Source organism: Felis catus, chromosome A1 (assembly GCF_018350175.1).
Source record: "Felis catus isolate Fca126 chromosome A1, F.catus_Fca126_mat1.0, whole genome shotgun sequence".
Taxonomy (NCBI): domain Eukaryota; kingdom Metazoa; phylum Chordata; class Mammalia; order Carnivora; family Felidae; genus Felis; species Felis catus.
In genome coordinates this window covers 9,771,193-9,791,001 of record NC_058368.1, presented here as the reverse complement: position 1 = coordinate 9,791,001, position 19,809 = coordinate 9,771,193, and the positions used below count along the sequence as shown (strand labels likewise).

The window sequence follows — 19,809 nt, the reverse complement described above, 5'->3', positions numbered from 1 at the left end:
GTTAACTGACAGTGTAGTGTTGGCTTCAGGAGTAGAACCCAGTGATTCATCTCTTAAGTATAATACCCAGTGCTCATCCCGAAAAGTGCCCTCCATAATGCCCATCACCCATTCAGCCCATCCCCTCACCCACCTCCCCTCCAGAAACCCTTAGTTTGTTCTCTGTTTTTTAAGAGTCTCTCATGATTTGTCTCCCTCTCTGTTTTAATCTTATTTTTCCTTCCCTTCCCCTGTGTTCATCTGTTTTGTTTCTTAAACTCCACATCTGAGTGAAATCGTATGATAATCGTCTTTCTCTGACTTATTTCACTTAGCATAATATGCTCTGGTTCCATCCGTGTTGCTGCAAATGGCAAAATTTCATTCTTTTTCATCACCAAGTAGTATGCCATTATCCATTCATCCGTCGATGGACATTTGGGCTCTTTCCATACTTTGGCTATTGTTGATAGCGTTGCTATAAACATTGGGGTGCATGTGCCCCTTCGAATCAGCATTTTTGTATCCTTTGGATAAGTCCCTGGTAGTGCAATTGCTGGGTCGTAGGGTAGTTCTATTTTTAATTTTTTAAGGAACCGCCATACTGTTTTCCAGAGTGGCCGCCCCATTCACATTCCCACCAGCAGCACAAGAGGGGTCCCCTTTCGGAATCAGAGCCTTCTGTTCCATGTGTATTTAAGGGAACCCTGGATGCCACGTGGTGATGCCGACTGAGGAAGCCACAGTCCATGAGGGGACAAGGGGGTAGAAGACAGGCCATGCCATTGTACCCCTAGAAGCAAGTCCCCTGAGCCACTGCAGACTAGCAGACCTCTGAGGGGGGTCAGAAGAGGCTCAGTGGTGGGAGCTCTTGCCGTATTCAGGCTCTCCTCACCCCATCACACTGCCACGTCACGTGGCGTCTGGCCGTCCCCTACAGGGAGGGGGAAGCAGTGCCTCCTGGGATTAGTTCAAGGGCCAGGTGAGAGTAGGTTGAAGGCTCTGTCCATCGTCCTGCCTCTGGCCGGCGCCTTTCTCCCCGAAGTCTCTCTCAGAGCCCAGGCTTCAGTTCTGGCAAACAAGGACCAATGGACCTACCTGCTGGGTCCCAGCAGTTACCTCCCCAGGCAGGGTCCTGTCTCCCTTCTGAGAGAAATACTCTTCCCAGCTCTCTCTCCTACCGCCCCCTGGAGAGCAAGGAGACTCAGCACCGGACCCACAGCCACTATAGACCCTACTGTGGTGAGGATTCTTGAGCTGCCCAGTACCTCGGCTGCTTGCCAACGTGCAGGCCCTCGGCCACCCTCTTGACCTACCTGTCCCGGAAGCCTGCACGGCTCTGGGATGCACAGAAAAGGACCCTCAGCAGGATGTGCTGGAAACATCGAGATAAGCGATGGATGAGTGACTTCTGGGAGCACAGACCTCAGGCTGACTGTGACCTGAGAAGCTGAGACAAAACAGCACCAAGTATTTCTAAATCGCTAAGACGACGGTGGAACACAGCGAGAGAATGAAGGTGCTCGATCCTTTGACCTGGCCCCGCCACGGGAAGGCAGTGTGGTACAGCCGGGGGTGGGAACGCAGGCCCTTTGGCATCAGGCAGACCAGGCCCCTTTCTGGTCTCTGTCTTGGGCCAAGTACCTTAGCGGTGACGGTGGAGGCGGGGCCACGGCAGTAGTTCTCGCTGTTGGCAAGTGCTGAGGTCTTACTCTGTGCCGAGCAGTGTTAGGTACTCTCTCCCCTGCGAATTGGGAATTAAAAAATACTCTCTCGCAGAGTTGGGGAATTAATGAGTGGTTCCCATCAAGTCAGCGGTATACAGCAGGTGTTCGGTAAATGCGAACTTTCTTCTAGGAGGACGGGTCCTAATGAAATAATAAAGAGGAGCAGAAGAGATTCCTTCTGTTCGAGGACGTAACCTGGAAGCCGCCGTCTCTCTTTAGGTCTGTTAATATTTGCTTTACATACTTAGGTGCTCCTGTGTTAGGCGCGTTAATATTTACCAATGGCATGTGCTCTTGTTGGATTGACCCCTTTGTCATTACATAATTCCCTTCTTTGTCTTTTATCACAGTCTTTGTCTTAGAGTCTGTTGGGTCTGATGTAAGCATAGCTGCTTCGGCTCTCTTTTTATTTCCTTCTCCATCCCTTCACTTTCCGTCCGCATGTATCCTTACATCCGAAGTCGAGGCTCTTGTGGACAGCATATAGATGGGCCTTCTGGAAGCCACCTTCGTGTCCCACGCCAGGAAAATGTGTAACAGATGATGACAGGGTGTTATGCAGCCACTAAAATATTTATGGAAAAAAAAAAAACGTAAAATGGAAAGCATTCATGATTTTATGTCAGGTCAATAAAGCAAAATGCAAAATCGCAGGTGTATGTCAACGACCCCTACATCGCTTCAAGTGTAGACAGCGGTTTGGAAACGAAATACGATAATTAAAAGTTGTTAGACGTAGGTTCTTTAATGTTGAGAGGTACTGCCTTCCAGTTTGAAACAAAGCAAACAAACCAAAAAAGCCCAACAAGAACAAAAGCGGTGCCAGGGGCCACAGGTAGCAGCTGCGGTGGGCATGATCGGGATGACCTTAGCAGGTGTCAGATATGAAAAGGATTCCAGTGCTTTGAACCACACCAGCCTCTGCAGAGAGTGAGTGGGCCCTCTCAATAACATCTCTTTGTTGTTGTTCCTATGCTAAGAATGGAACGCACCTTTTGGACAAATCCTGAAAAAAAAATTTTTTTTGGTTTCAATAGATACACCACACGCTCATCGACCTGCTGGACTCTGTAAACCCAACACAAGGTCACGGTCCAGTGTTGAGAAGTTGACTTTGCTAGTGAGGTAAGGAAGCTCTCCGTTTAGAGGCCTTTTACCCTCGCTCGGCTGGGGTTTAGTAACATACAGATTTTCTTTGACTAGAAAAGAGTGGTGCTGTAGAGCTTATAACCTCCAAGGAGATCATTTCATAAAATATTGATTTTTTTTGCACATAAAGGAGATAGTTCATGAATAGAAAATGTAAGCATCAGCAAAAATTCTTTCGCACTCTCAGTTCACGAACACGGAAAGTAATGAATCCCGCTTACCAACTGAGGCTGACATCTATTCCTTCTGGGGGGGGGGGGGGGGAGGGGCAGAGCTAGAATATTATTCTTCCTCAATGTCGTAATTCCAAGAACAGATGTGCCCAAAAGAGACCAACCTGGATTGTACAGCCTTTTACTACAAGCTGTGAACACCGCCCCATAGACTTTGCTGCAAGTCGTAGATTCTGTTTTGCCTCTGTACCTCGCAAGCTACAACCGGGCCTTTTCCCAAAATCAGATTCGTCTTAGTGAGCTGTTCCTGGCCAATGTGGTTTACTAGCTGTTGCCGCCTTGTGAAAGCCAGCAGCGGTATCACAGCATCTCACGGGGTGGCGCCATGCTGCGTCCTCCCCACACTCCCCAGCTTACCCCAGATCTGTCATCGCCCTTGTCCCCACTCTGTAGCAGATAGCTCTCCTGAGGTTCCAGTGGCCTGCTGTGGTGAAACAGCAATGGGCCCAGAATCGAAGAAGCATCTTACTAGTTGACGTGCTGTCTCTAACTGAGCTATCTTGAGCAAGTCAATGAATCAGGCTTCGTGTTTGCTTCCTTGACTGTGGGTAAGGAATGGGGACAGATGTTGTGTGGATCGAATGAGCAAACGCAAGGGAGAAATCCTTTAAAAATAAGTGCGTTGGCCACAATGAAGATACTCGTTCACACCCACCAGGACAGCAATAAGCAAGAAGACGAGATAATAACAAATGTTGACAAGGATGTGGGGAAATTGGAACCCTCATATTTTGCCAGCTGGATTGTAAAATGGTACAGCTGCTTTGGAAAACAGTCTGGCAGTTCCTGAAACAGTTAAACATAGAGTCACTGAAAGACCCAGCAATTCCACTCCTGGGGATGTGCCCGGGAGAAATGAAAACATCCATTTACACAAAGATCTGCACATGAATGCTCGCAGCATTATTCACGGTAGCCAAAAAGTGGAAACAACCCAAGCGTCCATCGGTTCCAGTAGATAAATCAAATGTGGTATATCCATACAGTTGAATATTAGTCAACGGGAAAAGGGTGTGCAGAACTGATACAGGCTACAGCACGGGTGAACCTTGACAACGTTATGCAAAGTGAGAGGAGCCGCATATCGTGATTCCGTGTATCTAAAATACCCAGAAGAGGCAGATCCGTAGAGAGGAAAAGTAGATTAATTACCAGAGCACTGGGAGTTGGGGGAAGAATGGGGAGAGGTTGCTAATGGGTCCAGGATTTCTTTCTGGGGTGATGAAATTGTTCTAAAATTGATTTATTGGTATACATCACAAAGATACTGAAAAGCATAGAATGTTGCACTTTAAATGAGTGAATTGTAGAGCATGTGAATTTTATCTCGACAAAGCTGTTATGGAAAAAAAAAATTAGTGCAAGGCAAAGGCCGTTAAATAGTAATCCTGTGTTTTCTGCGCTTACCAGAGCGGAATCTCAGCCGGGTTCCATTCAGGGCCTGATTGACCCCAACGTCTGTAAAATCGCGATGCACCACCTTATGATCGAAGATGCCTCACAGTCTGTTGGCCAGGCCACAGCCGTCATTACCTACATGTCCATGAACCTCAAATGCAGCAGTGTCCAAACTTGGGAAATGGGTGTCCGTTGCTTGCAGCCAACTCCCAGAAGGAAGGGTGAAGCCCTCTTTAAACCCCAAGAGCCAAATGCTTATGGGAGAGGGAGTGGGGAAAATGAGAAGTCATCACATGCTTGGCGGTATTCTTGAGGCAGGAATCAAAACTAGGCCAACAAACAGCGCAGCCCCGAGAGCGTTTAGTACTGTAGGATTCTCTTAAGAAATGCTGCCTCACCAGTACCCCCGACGGTACCAAGGGTGATACGGAGTTAATAAGCAATGACACACACTCTGAGTCAAACAAGGGATTCGGAAGATGGGGGCACTGAGCATGAAGACAACATAGGAATATTTCTTTTAATATTCATTATTTTGAGAGAGAAAGAGCGAGTGAGCATACGCACAAGGGGGTAGAGGCAGAGAGAAAGGGAGAGAGAATCCCAAGCAGGCTCCACGCTCAGGCAGAGCCTACGCAGGGTTCCATCCCACAACTGTGAGACCGTGACCTGAGCCGAAATCCAGAGTCAGATGCTTAACCAACGGAGCCACCCAGGCGCCCCACGTAGGAACGTTTTAAATGACTTTATTTTGCCTATGGTTTCCTTTTTCTGTGGGCAAAAGGATGATAAATGTTTTAAAAATCGAAGTCTGAAAGAGCGACTTCATAGGGTCTGAAATGAAAATTGCAAGTACAGATAAGAAAGCATCATCTGATAGTTTAATTGGCAACATTTTTTTTAACCGCCACATAATACAGTGTCGCGTCTTAGGATCAGAGGTCTTATATTTGATGATATTTGGTACTTATTCAGAGTAGCTCATGAGGGGGGTGGGAACCTCTAAGTTGAAGGTAAACCTCTCTTAGCTGTCTCATTGAAAAATAATGGTAGTGAGTCCAGGCCCGGGGGGCCAGGGCCAAATAATAAACATACAAACACACAAATCAATCAATAAATATTTAGTGTAATTCTAGCTTCTCAAACGTTAAAATTGACACCTGTTCTCGGACTTGCGTAGAATTTTTGTTAGCAGTTAAGGATTGTTTGTGGTTTATGACCCCTTACTCTGTGTGCTTTTTGTACATTGTCTCATTCGCCCCTGACAACAATGATATGTAGAAGGTGGAGCCATTGCTTATCTTATAGAAAAGGCAACTGAGGTTTAGAAATATTAAATAACTGGGGCGCCTGGGTAGCTGAGTCGGTTAAGCATCCGACTTTGGCTCAGGTCATGATCTCGCGCGGTTCATGACTTCAGACCCCGCGTCGGGCTCTGTGCTAACAGCTCAGGGCTTGGAGCTGCTTCGGATTCTGTGTCTCCCTCCCTCTCTGCCCCTCTCCCACTTGTGCGCTCTCTCTCTCTCTCTCTCTCTCTCTCTCTCTCTCTCTCTCTCAGAAAAAAAAAAAAAAATTAAAAAGAAATATCAAATAACCCTCTCAGAGTCATTCAGGAACAAATGACAGAGCTAAGACTTGAATCCATCTGACTCCACAAGATCACTCTTGACCACTCTTCCAGAGCACATTTTACGGCTGATTGCAAATTGAATCTTAAAACCAACAGACAAGGAAACAAAGGGACATAGAAGTCGTATGGTAGTTGCAGAGTTCTGGGCATCCTCTCATTAACACCGATGGTCAACGAGGCCAACGCGGCATTTCCCGTGTTCTGGATGGAGGCGGGAGCAAGAGAAGTGACAATCTGTAGTTTCAGGCTCCGGCTTTCTCCTTCTGCAAATTCTGCCAACAGCTGTGAAACCAAGTTTTTGTCTCCCACCTTCATTCTCTGAGCATTCTGGCTCTGCTTTCGTGTGCTGAAATACCCAGGGAGGGAACTGCAGAGGATTTGAGATGCAGAGCCAGAACAAGGATCTCCTGTGACAAAAATCCCCAAGCACGGAGCTTTAGAGCTAAATGGGATCTCGGAGACTGGCACACATCAAAACCACCTCTGCAGCTTTTCCCAGACCTGTTGAGTGAGAATCTCAAGGGAGTCGGTATAAGAGTTAGATTCTCTGCGGTGCTCAAAATAGGGTTCCTGGACCAGCAACTTCAGCGTCACCTGGGAACTTGTTAGAATTGCATTCTTGGCCCCCCACCCCCACCCCCCAGGCCTGTGGACCAGCGACTCTGGGGCTGTGGTCCAGCAATCAGTGCTTTATGAAGCCTTCCAGTAGTTCCTAAAACCTCCTAAAGTTTGAGAACCACTGACTTAGAGCAGAAAGTTGGATGGGATCCTAAGGTTAGTCCTCCTTTTTGAAGTATATAGCAGCTCTGTTTCACATTCAGTAAAAATAAATATATATACATATATATTTTCATTTTTTTCTACATGAAATTTCTTTTAGAATTTATAGTACTTGGGGGCGCCTGGGTGGCGCAGTCGGTTAAGCGTCCGACTTCAGCCAGGTCACGATCTCGCGGTCCGGGAGTTCGAGCCCCGCGTCGGGCTCTGGGCTGATGGCTCAGAGCCTGGAGCCTGCTTCGGATTCTGTGTCTCCCTCTCTCTCTGCCCCTCCCCCGTTCATGCTCTGTCTCTCTCTGTCCCAAAAATAAATAAACGTTGGAAAGAAAAAAAAAATTTAAGAATTTATAGTACTTAAAAGCACAAGAATCCTAGCCTAAAATTCTGATCTTATTCTCCTCTCTTCCATGGGGCCTTACTCGACTTAATTATCACTGATGAAAAGTATCCTTTCTTAAAAAGCTGTTTAGTCTGACATGTTTTCTTTTTTTTTTTTTTAATTTTTTTGAATGTTTATTTTTAAGAGAGAGAGTCAGAGCATGAGCGGGGGAGGGGCAGAGAGAGAGGGAGACACAGAATCCGAAGCATGCTCCAGGCTCTGACCTGTCAGCACGGAGCCTGACGCGGGGCTCGAACTCACGAACCGTGAGATCGTGACCTGAGCCGAAGTCGGACGCTCAGACGACTGAGCCACCCAGGCGCCCCAGTCTGACGTGTTTTCTGCATTCAGTTGTAAAGTATTAGATGACAGAAACCACCTTGCTCCACTTACATTTGAAACATGTCCACTTTAGTGATGCACAAATAGGTATGGCATCACTTTTCTAGAAGTCTCCTTGGGAGATTCATTTTGCCATATAGGTATTTTACTAATATAGTTGTTAAAAATCAGTTTTCTAGCTCATCGACACTAGGGAGTATAGTGAAAAGTTGTGACAGCCAATAGGGAAAGAGGCAAGACACTCTCCTGAGTATCTTGTAATCGATTCAGTTTCTGAAACATTTCTTTCCGGACTAATATTTTGATTTGACATTCGGTCTGGGAAAGCGAGGGATTTGTTTAGGTCAGCATTTCTCAGATGGTGTCGCTAGATGTCAAGCCCTGTCCCGAAGCAAAGAATCTGGGGTAAATACATCTGCGAAATGCTGTGTTACAAAAAAACTAACTAGATTCACTTCATGGCTTCTTTGAGCTCTTAGTACGGTCACATGCAGCGTGTCTCTCCAAGGGGGTAGTTAATACACAGCCTTTGCCAGATTCCTCAAATAAAAACTTTTGGAAACGCACCAACACAAGCATCATTTCTAAGGATCTTCTGCGTTGACACGGAGATAGAATTGTGGCACGGAATCCTTCTTTGTAATGCTAATTTATGCAAAGAAATGCTACCTGTAAATCCCTTTGATGATTACCTTAGTTGGTGACATATTTTGCTAGCTGGATTTTGGTGTCCTGAAACTAAAATATAGCCCCTGGGTGTATGAAATGTGTAGCTGGTGCATCTAGCTGTAAGTAATTCCTTTTTATGTTTTATAAAAACATCACTTCTGGAATAATGTATTTTAAGCAATTTAATCAATATAAAATGAGCATGCCAGATATTGCCCAAATTAAAATCTTTGTTAAATCTCTCTCTTTTTTTTTTTGATGATAGAGAAGACTAATTGACATTTTGACATTACTGGTGATAAGGTAAAGTTATTTCTATTATTAATGTTTTCTCAGTGGGTATGTATTGACAGTAATGTTAAATAATATATTAATAATTAAGACATTTAAAAAGAGGTATTAGTCTTCTGTTGCCACATAACAAAAATTGTCACAAATAGAAGCACCTGGGTGGCCCCGTCGGTTAAGCGTCCGATTCTTGTTTTCCACTCAGATCATGATCTCACAGTTTGTGGGATTGAGCCCCGAGTCAGGCACTACACTGACAGTGCGGAGCCTGCTTGGGACTGTCTCTCCCCCCTCTCCCTCTGCCCTTCCTGGCTCAGGCATGTGCTCTGTCTCTCAAAATAAATAAACATCTGGGGGAAAAAAAATGCTGAAATCAAGACGTTGACCAAACGGAGCTCTCCCCTGGAGGCTTTGGGAAAAACCCACTTCCAAGCTCATTCGGGTTATCGTCGGAATCCGGATCCTTGCCACTGTATAACTGAGGCCTCTGTCTTCTCGCTGACTATCTTAGGGCATTACTCTCTGGTCCTCAGCCTGCTTTCAGGTCCTTTCTGTGTGGCCCCCGCCACCTTCAAACCCGCAAGGGCATGCCCACCTTTTTCCTGGACTTTGAACCTCTGACTTCCTCTTCTGCCTCTAGCCAGAGAAAACTCTCTGCTTTTAATGACTCAGTATAATTAGATCTGACCCACCTGGGCAATCTCCCTTTCGTAAGGTCAGCTGTGTTGTCTACCATAACCTGATCATGGGAATAATACCACATTCACAGATGCCACCGCATTCAAAGGGGAGGGGATTCTACAAGTAAGAGGGTTATGTGGGGTCCTCATAGAATTCTGCATACCACAGAACATAAGATACATTCCAGTTCTTCAATATCTAAACATTAGTATGTGGATCTCCAAATATGAACAGAATATACATTTTTATTTGTTTTTATTTTTTTATTATTATTTTTTAATGTGCATTTATTTTTGAGACAGAGACAGACAGCGTGAGCAGGGGAGGGGCAGAGAGCGAGGGAGACACAGAATCCGAAGCGGGCTCCAGGCTCCGAGCTGTCAGCACAGAGCCCGACACGGGGCTCAAACTCGCGAACCGTGAGATCATGACCTGAGCCGAAGTAGGAGGCTCAGCCGACTGAGCCACCCAGGCGCCCCCAGAATATACATTTTTAAATGAACAGTGCAATGAGTGCAGCAGCAGTTTATAAAAGGACAACATCCGCGGAGTCAGTTGGTTAGAAAGGTCACATAGAGTTTAAAAAGAAATTGCACTTGACCCTAAGGGATAATAGTAGCAACGGCTAACATTCATTGAGTTATAAGCCCTGGATACTGTGCTGTGTGTGTGTGTTATCTCATTTGATCTTTACAAAGTCCAAGTATAATTATTCCTGTTTTAAAGTCGAAGAAACAGAAGCTTACAGAGGCAAAAGCACTGGCAAGTGACGGAACCAGGAACAGTGCCAAGCCAGTGTGCTCCTTGTCACCGTTCAGTGTGACAGACCTTTGTTAGGTCATTACCCTGCTGCAAGGCACTCTGCTAGGTGCCCTTAATACAAAAGTGAACCACAATTCCCGCCCTCAGGACTTCACAGAAAGAGACAGGGTCAAGGAAACAAATCATCACCCTGGAGTATGTAAAGCACGTATTAAGTACAATGGCTGCACTAAACAAGGAATGATCAACTCCACTTGAGTGGGTCACCAAGAGCTTCTCAGAGGGGTGACACTCGAGATACATCTGAAGAATGAATAGTGCTCCTGGAGAATGTGGAGTGTTGTGATGGACAAGGGAGAATCCCAGATAGGAGCAAAGGCAAGGAAGAATGAAACCGTGCATGAATCCCAGATAGGAGCAAAGGCAAGGAAGAATGAAACCGTGTAGCCTATTTAGGGAAATGCTCATGTACCTCCTGGTTCTGTAGGGCTGGATCTCGAGGAACTGGAAAAGATAAGAGATGAGGCTGGAAAGGAGGCCAGGGGTCCATTCATAAAGGGACTTGCATGACATAATGCCAGTTTGGGTTTACCCCCGTAGGCAAGGGATCCATTGAGTTGGCTCAAGCGGGAGAATAACATGGACAGAGTTGTATCCAAAGATGATAACTTTAGCATTCATGTGGAGGATGTATTTGAGAAGAACAGGCGTGGAGCAGGGAGACCAGTTAGAAGATTACCATCACAGTCTAGATGAGCAACATCAAGGACCTGAGGTAAGAGCAAAGTGGACAGACGTGAAGGGACAGTGGGTGAATGAGATTTAGTGACTGTTTAGATGTGGGGCGTGAACAAGGAAGGGGATTTAGGATGACCCGTGGATCTGACTTCTTATGTTCTTTGGGTGATGGTGCCATTAACTGGCATAAGGAGGGAAAAGCAAATTCGGTATTGGCTCAATGAAGGCTGGGTTATCTGTATCACGTCCAAGTAGAGTCGCCCAAACACACGTGCGGATGGTTGCAGCATCACGATGGGCACACGCACAGCGTACGAGAGCATTCTTGGGGAGTGACTTCCTAAAACAGGTGGTTCCAGCGGGATAGGAGTAAGAGCAGGAAGGAATAGTGGAACGGATCTTCTCTAGAGCAAGCGAAAAGTGACTAGAGAGCAAAAAATGGGGGGGAACTGAAGAGAAAACAGGATCCACGTGAAGATAAGTTTGGTGTTTCGTGATGCGGTTTCACAGTGGTGAACTCAACATGCGGTGACTGTGCCCAAATAGTGAGCAGACTCTTCACTCTGAGGCCTTCCCTGAACCCGTTTACCTTGGTCGGTTCACTGTGGTCCTGAAGCTCTTCCTCGGGCTCAGAAATGGGATTTATTGTATTTGTTATCATTATTGTTGGACTGGAAGTGGTTCCATTTCTCAGCAGTGGCCTCACATTGACCCAGCACAGCAAGACTGATTACTCACATGTAAGCACACGCCTGAACGCGGTGCATTGACTTGCAGGGGCAACTATCGTCGGCTGTCTGGCCGACCAGGACCCAGTCCATGGGAAGCCAAACGCCAGGAGCTTGCTGTGGGATCATGGGCTAGTGATGGGGATTGTTAGGTGACTCCAGTGTTCTCTAGTGGCAGACCCTGAGTTATCATGTTCTCCCTCAACAGGCACGGATAGACATTCCAGTTGACCTAACACGCAGGCGTTGCCTACTTCTTACTCTTTGGGTTCCCCTTGCTGGCCCTTCTAGTCACACCTTTTCTCTAAACCAGGCTCATTGTTTGCTTCTGCTTGCCAAGTGACAATCACTTTTTAGCCCCGTTTCCCTGGTATGACTCACAGGTTTTGATTGGAGTTTGGCGTTATCCCAAGCTCTTAAGAGTCCCTCATTTACAGAGTAGGCAATCGTTTGATTCCCTCCTGCGGGTTACATCGATTGTGTAGTTTTACCCAGGAAAATCACGATGACAACTTCCCAGGTCTCACGGGGCGGTCCGCAGTCACCCCCCTGTAAAGAAGAGTTGCAGAGAGCTTAGATGAGGAGCATCGGCTTAGATGTAAAAGTCTTTGAAAATCTGGCTAAGGAGTGTGTGCCTTGTCCTGTAAATACTGGGGAGCCCCTGGAGATGTGGGTTGGGGCAGTGTGGATGGCTTGATGAAATCCACATTCGGGGGACATTGATCTGGGGCTGGGGGTGAAGTGCATTCACATAAGGAGAAACCAAACACCAAGAGCCCAGCCAGGAAGCTGAGATCATGCACTTGGATGAAATATGCAAGGCTGGAATTAAAATGGTGACAAGGTATGGAATGGAAATGCCACGTTGAATGGTCATTGCAAAGACAGACGCAACAAGACTTGGTGACCCAAGGGCTAGAGAGAATACAAAAGAGGAAAACATTGGTACGCTATTTTTCTTGAGTTGTATGATTGTTCCTGGCAGTGTTTCAGGTACTTAACTGTACTCACTTTAGGTGTATGTTTATAAGCACTACGTACGTAAAACTGTGGTTTCAGTGGGATGAACAGTCTGTCAGAGTCTGGCACTCCCACCCTGATTTACTTAGGACATTTAACAGGATGAGAATTATTTTTTTAAAAACTCCAACCTGTAGGCTAATCTGGAATATTTTCCTCTCTCAGATCTCTTCGGGGGAAATGTTCCTGATAGAAGCAGGAAGTTTGGAAGAATAAGGAATAGAATTCTGAGAGGATAGTGGAGAGGGGAGTGGGGGGGAGAGTCATTCAGTAAGCTTTTAGTAGTCACCTACTAGATGCCTAAGGTGGCGTGAGGTGCCGTGGAGGCTACAAAAGCTACATAGCTGTTCCATTTTGCAAGAGCTTAACGCCATCTCTGGAGCCAGATCCTACTCTAAGAAATAACCAGAAGCAAGCAACATAAAAGAGTGTATAACTGAGCCGCTAAGCCGTGCGTACAGATTAACGGTATTTACGTACAGATGAGTGATGGGCCTCTGGAAGCCATAGCAGAGAAAACAGCAAGGTTAGGAGGACAAAAAAATCATAGCTTGAAAGGAATAGGCAAACTGGGACTGGTAAGTTTAGTTAACAGATTCCAGAAGGATTTATCCTCTCTATGTTGTTCCCCCCGGAGGTTTATTCTTTGCAGAACACTTTTATGTGTATTAATCTCATTGTAGCCTTGACACAATCCAGCAAGGGAGGCAAGGTAGGGATTATAAGGGGAAGGGTGGGGGGAGGATTTGGGAGAGATTTATGCTGTAGAAACAGCAGGATTTTATGACCAATTAATCTTCTGGTTGAGGGTGAAGGACGAGCTGAGGATGACCCGCCCCCACTCACTCATTCACTCATTAAATCACTTGTTCAAGTACTTCTTGAGGGTCTATTGTGTGTCTGCTCTATGCTCCAGCGCTGGGTTTCCAGATTCCTGGCTGGGACGATCAGCTGGATGAGAGTGCCTTTGCCTGCCGCAGGCAGCAGTGGAGGGAGGATGCCTGATGCTGACTGTCCTTCAGGTTTCCACCCTGTGAATTCGGGCCGCCCGTGGGACACCCAGGCGAAATTGGCAAGTAGGTAATGTGACAGAACAGTTTGGCTTTTTCAGGAAAGAAGTCTGGGACATGAAATAGGTTTGGAAATCGTTAGCCTGGAGGTGAGCGTTAAGACTGAGAACGGGTTAGGTGACCTAGGGAGATCTTGGTTAAGACATTTAACAATTCTGCGTTTTCGGTTTCCTTCTGTGGGAGATGGAGAAGATATCTTATAGCACAGGATTGTCTTTGATCGGATGAATGTGAATGGGCCTGGGAAACAGCAACGTATTATAGATATTGAAAATGCTATTACTGAGGGGCGCCTGGGTGGCTCAGTCGGTTAAGCGACCGACTTCGGCTCAGGTCATGATCTCACGGTCCGTGAGTTCGAGCCCCACGTCGGGCTCTGTGCTGACAGCTCAGAGCCTGGAGCCTGCTTCTGTTTCTGTGCCTCCCTCTCTCTCTGCCCCTCCCCTATTCATACTCTGTCTCTCTCTGCCTTTCAAAAATGAATAAATGTTAAAAAAAAAAAAGAAAATACTCTTACTGATATTTCATTACTATAGTATCTGCACCTTCTCTAACTGAACAGCTTAGCAAATTCCTTAAAGAAGACCAAATTTTGCACTAATACCCCTCTTTTATCTTATTATCATCACACCTCTAGGCAGAGGTCAAGAGCTAAATATGAATCAGTGTTGATATTTTGGCTTTGAATAGAAAATCAAGAATATCAGACTAATTCATAAGTGCGTTTTAGAAATGAGAGATGTATCTGATCAGGAACGAAGGCAGGAAGATAATGCAATGCAGAAGGTTGTACTTTCATTCAGCTTGATTTCTGAAAACACAACTAATGAAGAATGAATAGGAAAGAAATATGTTCAGAGAGCCTGACCATTGAAGAGTGAGGAAGAGGGGAAATTTATCGAAATTTGAGAGGAACATTCAAGTGATGACCAGGAAACCCCCTGATCGTCAAAATGAAAGCCAGGGGGAAAGCCAAGATACCTTTAGAAAAATACTCAAAGCAGACTTGGAGGAGACTAAATTTAGGAGTGCTGTTTTGATTGAGTGCAGGGATGAAATAGTGACCAGGAGGGTTTTTCCTTTTCTTAAGATGTGTTTTTTTGTGTTTGTTTTTGCCGTTTCCGGCTGCCGAAGACTATGATTTAAAAACAACTTTCTGAGGGTAATCTGTATTTTTCAGATGATGTGACTACAGCTAACTTCATGTGTTAGGACCTGACTGGGGATGATGAGGAACACATCTACGCTCAGTTTTTAATTTTTTATACAGGGTGATACGAGAGCGAAGGTCGGGTGCCGTGGCCAGTCGGCCCGTCGCGTTTTCTGGCTTGTGTTAACGGATAACTGGGAGCATTGGTTCGTCTACTGAGCAAGTAGCCACTCTACCTCAGACGTTCAACACGAGGAGGAAGTCGGGTCGCCACATACTACAAAAGGGCTTACTCTTCTACCGACAGAACACCGTGGGTAGTTTCCTGAAACTTTAATTTTGGAGACCTCACATACTCAAACGGCAATGCTAGTCTTCCTCAGACTAGAGGAAATTAGTGTGAAATGTCTGTGTTATTTGTGCTTCTGCCGTGACAGAAACTGAAAGAACCGAATGCTTTATTTCCTCGTGCAACCTACGCTGAGGTGCTCATACGTGCTAGACATTGTGCACACTGCTAGAAATGCACGGATGAAGAAGAAGGCCTTGCTCTTAGGAACCTTCCCGTCTAGAGGAGAAGACAATGCCAGGGTTAGGCTCAGGGCACACTTCACACAGGTGTCAACACGAAAACGGGAGTCTTCAGGGATCAGCAGGACGTGGCCAGTGGGTGAAGGGTTGAAATCCCAGGCAAGGGAGAGAACCCACAACATGAGAAGACTCAGTAGGGGGGGCTTGGAAAAGTTCACGTTGCAGTGGGAGGTTGTATGCTTGTGGGCGGAAGGTTGAGCTGAAGAGCTGGTTAGGGCTAGAAGGGCCTCACCCTCTAAAAAAAAGATCTGGAGTTTTACCGTGAATGTAATGGGAAGCCTCCTAAAGAACAGTTAGCGGGCACTCTGATCTCCTTGCTTTGGGGGAGATGCTTCTCTGTAGGCTGAATTACTTTGAGAGCAGAGGTGGTTTTGTTCATCGCCACTGTTTCCCCTCAAATATTCGAGCGCCTTCTGAACGAGCACCTGAAAGCCAGGGATGCAGGAGAAATTCGATTCAGCCCCTGCTGTCAGGGCGCTTCGGAGAGAGATGCTAACGTGCACCTGCTCACAGCGGAGCGGTGAGTCATGGGTTTCCTGAAGAAGGGGAGGCTTTGGAGAATCAGCAGTCCAGGGAGGCGACGGAGGGCTGGGGGACATTCAGAGAGAGGAGAGCGGCAGGTGCAGCCAGGGGAGGAAGGACAGGAGCCGGAGTGCGCGTGCATACCTGTGTCGTGGAGCGAGTGCGGAATGACCGCAGGTGCAGGACCCCGGAGCGGGTGGGAAGGAGGCTGGGGGGTTGGGGGTTGCTGAAAGGAGACATGCTGGCCAGGAACAGAGAGGAACATGTCCTCCTGCAAGACTGGAGGAAAAGGAGGGTGGATGTGACTATGGATTGGTTTAAAGAGGGGGTCAGCGATAGATACAGTTTCAATAATCATTTGCTTAGTCAATCATGTAATAGTACGTATACCCTTAGCATCACAGAAGCCAGATGACCACCAGCAGATCTAAAATGCTTCTACCCAGAAATCTGCACCTACCTGCTCTGGCCCTCCCCCCTTCAGAGGACCTCTATCAGACATCCCGGGTGCCACCGACCTGGGAAGGGGGTGAGGAAGCCTTCACAGCAGCTCTACGTCCCAGCCCAGGGAGGGAGATGCTTTCCTCCGCCGCCTCCTACACGAGTCCTGATTCAAAGGGCGTTCACTCACTCACTCCCTTGCAGCCAGTTTGGTATTTCCGTGGAGACTGTTTTCCTCTCTCCTCAAATCTGTCTCCTTGTCCTCAGATTACTCGTCGAGAGGATGGGAGTGAGTGAAGGGAAAGGGGGAATCCAAAAGGCACGCTTGCTTTAAGATGATTTTACTCACTGAAGTCATTCCAGATGACACGGTGACCTCCGAATAATCCAGTAAATAAATAGAAGTACAGGTGAAAACAGGACTGGCCGTGGGCCGACGGCTGCTGAAGCTGGACGAGGGGTTCACGGGGTTTCATGACGCTCTTCTCTCTATGCCTTTGCCTGTGTGCAACTCGCCGTGATTAAAAAGTTGAAAAATAGGGGCGCCTGGGTGGCGCAGTCGGTTAAGCGTCCGACTTCAGCCAGGTCACGATCTCGCGGTCCGTGAGTTCGAGCCCCGCGTCAGGCTCTGGGCTGATGGCTCAGAGCCTGGAGCCTGTTTCCGATTCTGTGTCTCCCTCTCTCTCTGCCCCTCCCCCGTTCATGCTCTGTCTCTCTCTGTCCCAAAAATAAATAAACGTTGAAAAAAAAATTTAAAAAAAAAAAGTTGAAAAATAAATAGTTGGGATTTGAATTGCGAATTTACAATAGTACTTTATTTTTGCCGGTTAAAGTGAAAGAACATACATTATTTAGCAATGTAAAAAAAAAAAAAATGCAGGAAGTGTCTTATGAGAACATTGCTGGGTCGGATCTCTCCTGCCCTCTCACCTCTGGCTCCAGTCTTTGGTGGTGTTATCTGTACTCTTCCTTCTTGGTCTTAATCAGAATCACCAACTTCATTCCTTCTGTCTGTGCATGCTTGTGAAAGGAGCACCCTCCTTTATCTCTGTTAAAAATTTGAAAGGGTAGGGGCGCCTGGGTGGCTCAGTCAGTTAAGCGGCCGACTTCGGCTCAGGTCATGATCTCATAGTCTGTGAGTTCGAGCCTCGCGTCGGGCTCTGTGCTGACAGCTCAGAGCCTGGAGCCTGTTTCGGATTCTGTGTCTCCCTCTCTCTGACCCTCCCCTGTTCATGCTCTGTCTCTCTCTGTCTCAAAAATAAGTAAACATTAAAAAAAGAATTTTTTTTTTTTAATTTGAAAGGGTAACCCTATTGTAGGGAAGTGGCCATTTAAACCTTAACCTAAGCCTAACCTTTCCCTGGTCTGGACTCTTCTTTCCACCCCAGCTGTGACGTTGAAGTGATGGGGAGTTCCTGGTCGTCCTGTTTTTCAATTACCTGCCCCCCACCTTGGGCGTCTCAAAATTAATCCTCCTTTGTCCAGCTTTTTTATGGGTCTCTGATTTTTTTTTTTTAATTTTTTTTTTCAACATTTATTTATTTTTGGGACAGAGAGAGACAGAGCATGAACGGGGGAGGGGCAGAGAGACAGGGAGACACAGAATCGGAAACAGGCTCCAGGCTCTGAGCCATCAGCCCAGAGCCCGACGCGGGGCTTGAACTCAGGACCGCGAGATCGTGACCTGGCTGAAGTCGGACACTTAACCGACTGCGCCACCCAGGCGCCCCGGGTCTCTGATGTTTTAAAAAGAAGTGTCTAGAACTTCTTCTGCACCAAAAAGATGCAAAACAAATTTCAGATACAAACGATTATTTTCAGTTGAGATCACATTTTATTGAGAAACTTGAAGACAAGTTATGAGTCAAAAGATAAGGAACCAACTAGCGAGAATAGCAGATGTTTTGGGTGGAGCCTGTGTCACGGGCTGGGGTGGAGTAATTCACATTCAGCCTTGTGAATGTCTTTTCCTCTGGGCCTACCCTGTTCCATTTCACCTTCTTAATGGCTCTGCATTTCTTCAGGATAAAACGGGAATTTCTTAAAGAGCACGTAAAATTAGTCGAGATCGGACTCCATGTATCTTTCCACTTAACATCTCAAGGTTTCCTTCCCAGAACCCTTCCTTGATGCCTCAAAATCATACTGATTTCACCACTGGGGCTTCCAGAGCTTCCATCTATCCCCTCGCCCCCATCTTAACTCTTGTTTTCCCTGCTACAAGTTTTTTGGGTTCAGGTTTAGTCTTGGTTGCCTTTGTAGTACTTGTGTTCGGCACCTGCGAAGTTCCCCCTAATAGCCTCAGTTCCCCTGCAGAAGGGTAACAGCCCCAAATGAAGACAAGCAATTAAACAAACCCTTAGGGTGGCAACAGAACTATTACTTTTCTAGCAGTGGAAGAACACTCAGCCTAAAATATATGACAGAACATCATTGTTTTATTCATTTTTATGGTGTGCCTGCTAGGATCCAGCCACTGTGCTGAACACTACCTACTTCACCTCAAGTATTTTTTATCCTACTCTCTCTCCTCCACCCACCTGCACCGCCACGTTCCATCAGATCAGTTAAGAGTGTAAGCTCTGAAGCCAGCCTGCCTCTTTCTAGCTAGTTTAGCGCACAAATTTCCTGACCTCTTGTGCCTTAGTCTCCACATCTGCAAAATGGGTTTGATAATGGTAAATACTTAATAGAACTGTCGTGAGAACTTGAACAGTTACGATGTGTTAAGGTTTTAACAACAGCGGCTTGCCCACAGTCTAGGTTATAGAACTGTTGGCTATTTATTTCAAAATACATACTCAAAGTTGCTGTGTTTTGTGTATGCGTTTTAAAATATATTCTATACCCCCCCCCTTTTTTTTCCCCATTTTCCAGTTCGTTTTTGGACTCTTAAGAGTTTGTAAATCAACTGACTTCTCTTTGTCTATTGAAATCACAGGATTACCAAAACAATTCAATCTAATTGCAGTCTTCAGGCATTCTTTTTCTAAGGAAACTGACATGGAAGATGGCCTCTCTTTTTAGAAAGTAATCAGAAATCTCTCCATGCTGACATTGAGAGAACATCGTCAAGGTTTAGTACTAACTGGAAAATGAAAATTATATATACCTATATATCCATGTATCACCATAACCTGAAGAACAAAATTTTTAAATAAATTACCATCTATACAATATTATATATATTTAAATTTTTTATTTTTTTATTATTTAAAAAAAATTTTTTTTTACATTTATTTATTATTTTTTTTTTTTGAGAAACAGAGTGAGACAAAGCGTGAACGGGGGAGGAGCAGAGAGAGTAGGAGACACAGAATCTGAAGCAGGCTCCAGGCTCTGAGCAAGCGGTCAGCACAGAGCCTGATGCGGGGCTCGAACCCACGAACTGTGAGATCATGACCTGAGCCAAAGTCGGACACTCAACCGACTGAGCCACCCAGGCGCCCCTAAAATTTTTAAATCCACTAACCTAGATTATGACGATGGTTGCACAGACCTGCACATTTACTAAATATCCCTGAATTGTGCACGT

General features: G+C 46.0%; 1 long non-coding RNA gene across 4 annotated transcripts in view; it reads left to right on the top strand.

Annotated features, from left to right (window-relative positions):
- LOC109497264 overlaps nucleotides 1–19,809 on the top strand; it is a 108,067-nt gene that overhangs the window by 80,409 nt on the left and 7,849 nt on the right. For 2 of the 4 annotated variants that reach the window (XR_006592144.1, XR_006592147.1), the window contains one exon: nucleotides 2,744–2,831. This is a non-coding gene — a long non-coding RNA (uncharacterized LOC109497264). Of the gene's footprint in view, nucleotides 1–2,743; nucleotides 2,832–10,614; nucleotides 13,929–19,809 lie in introns of those variants that run through there. The other 2 variants (XR_002153349.3, XR_006592145.1) reach the window with 2 other exon arrangements.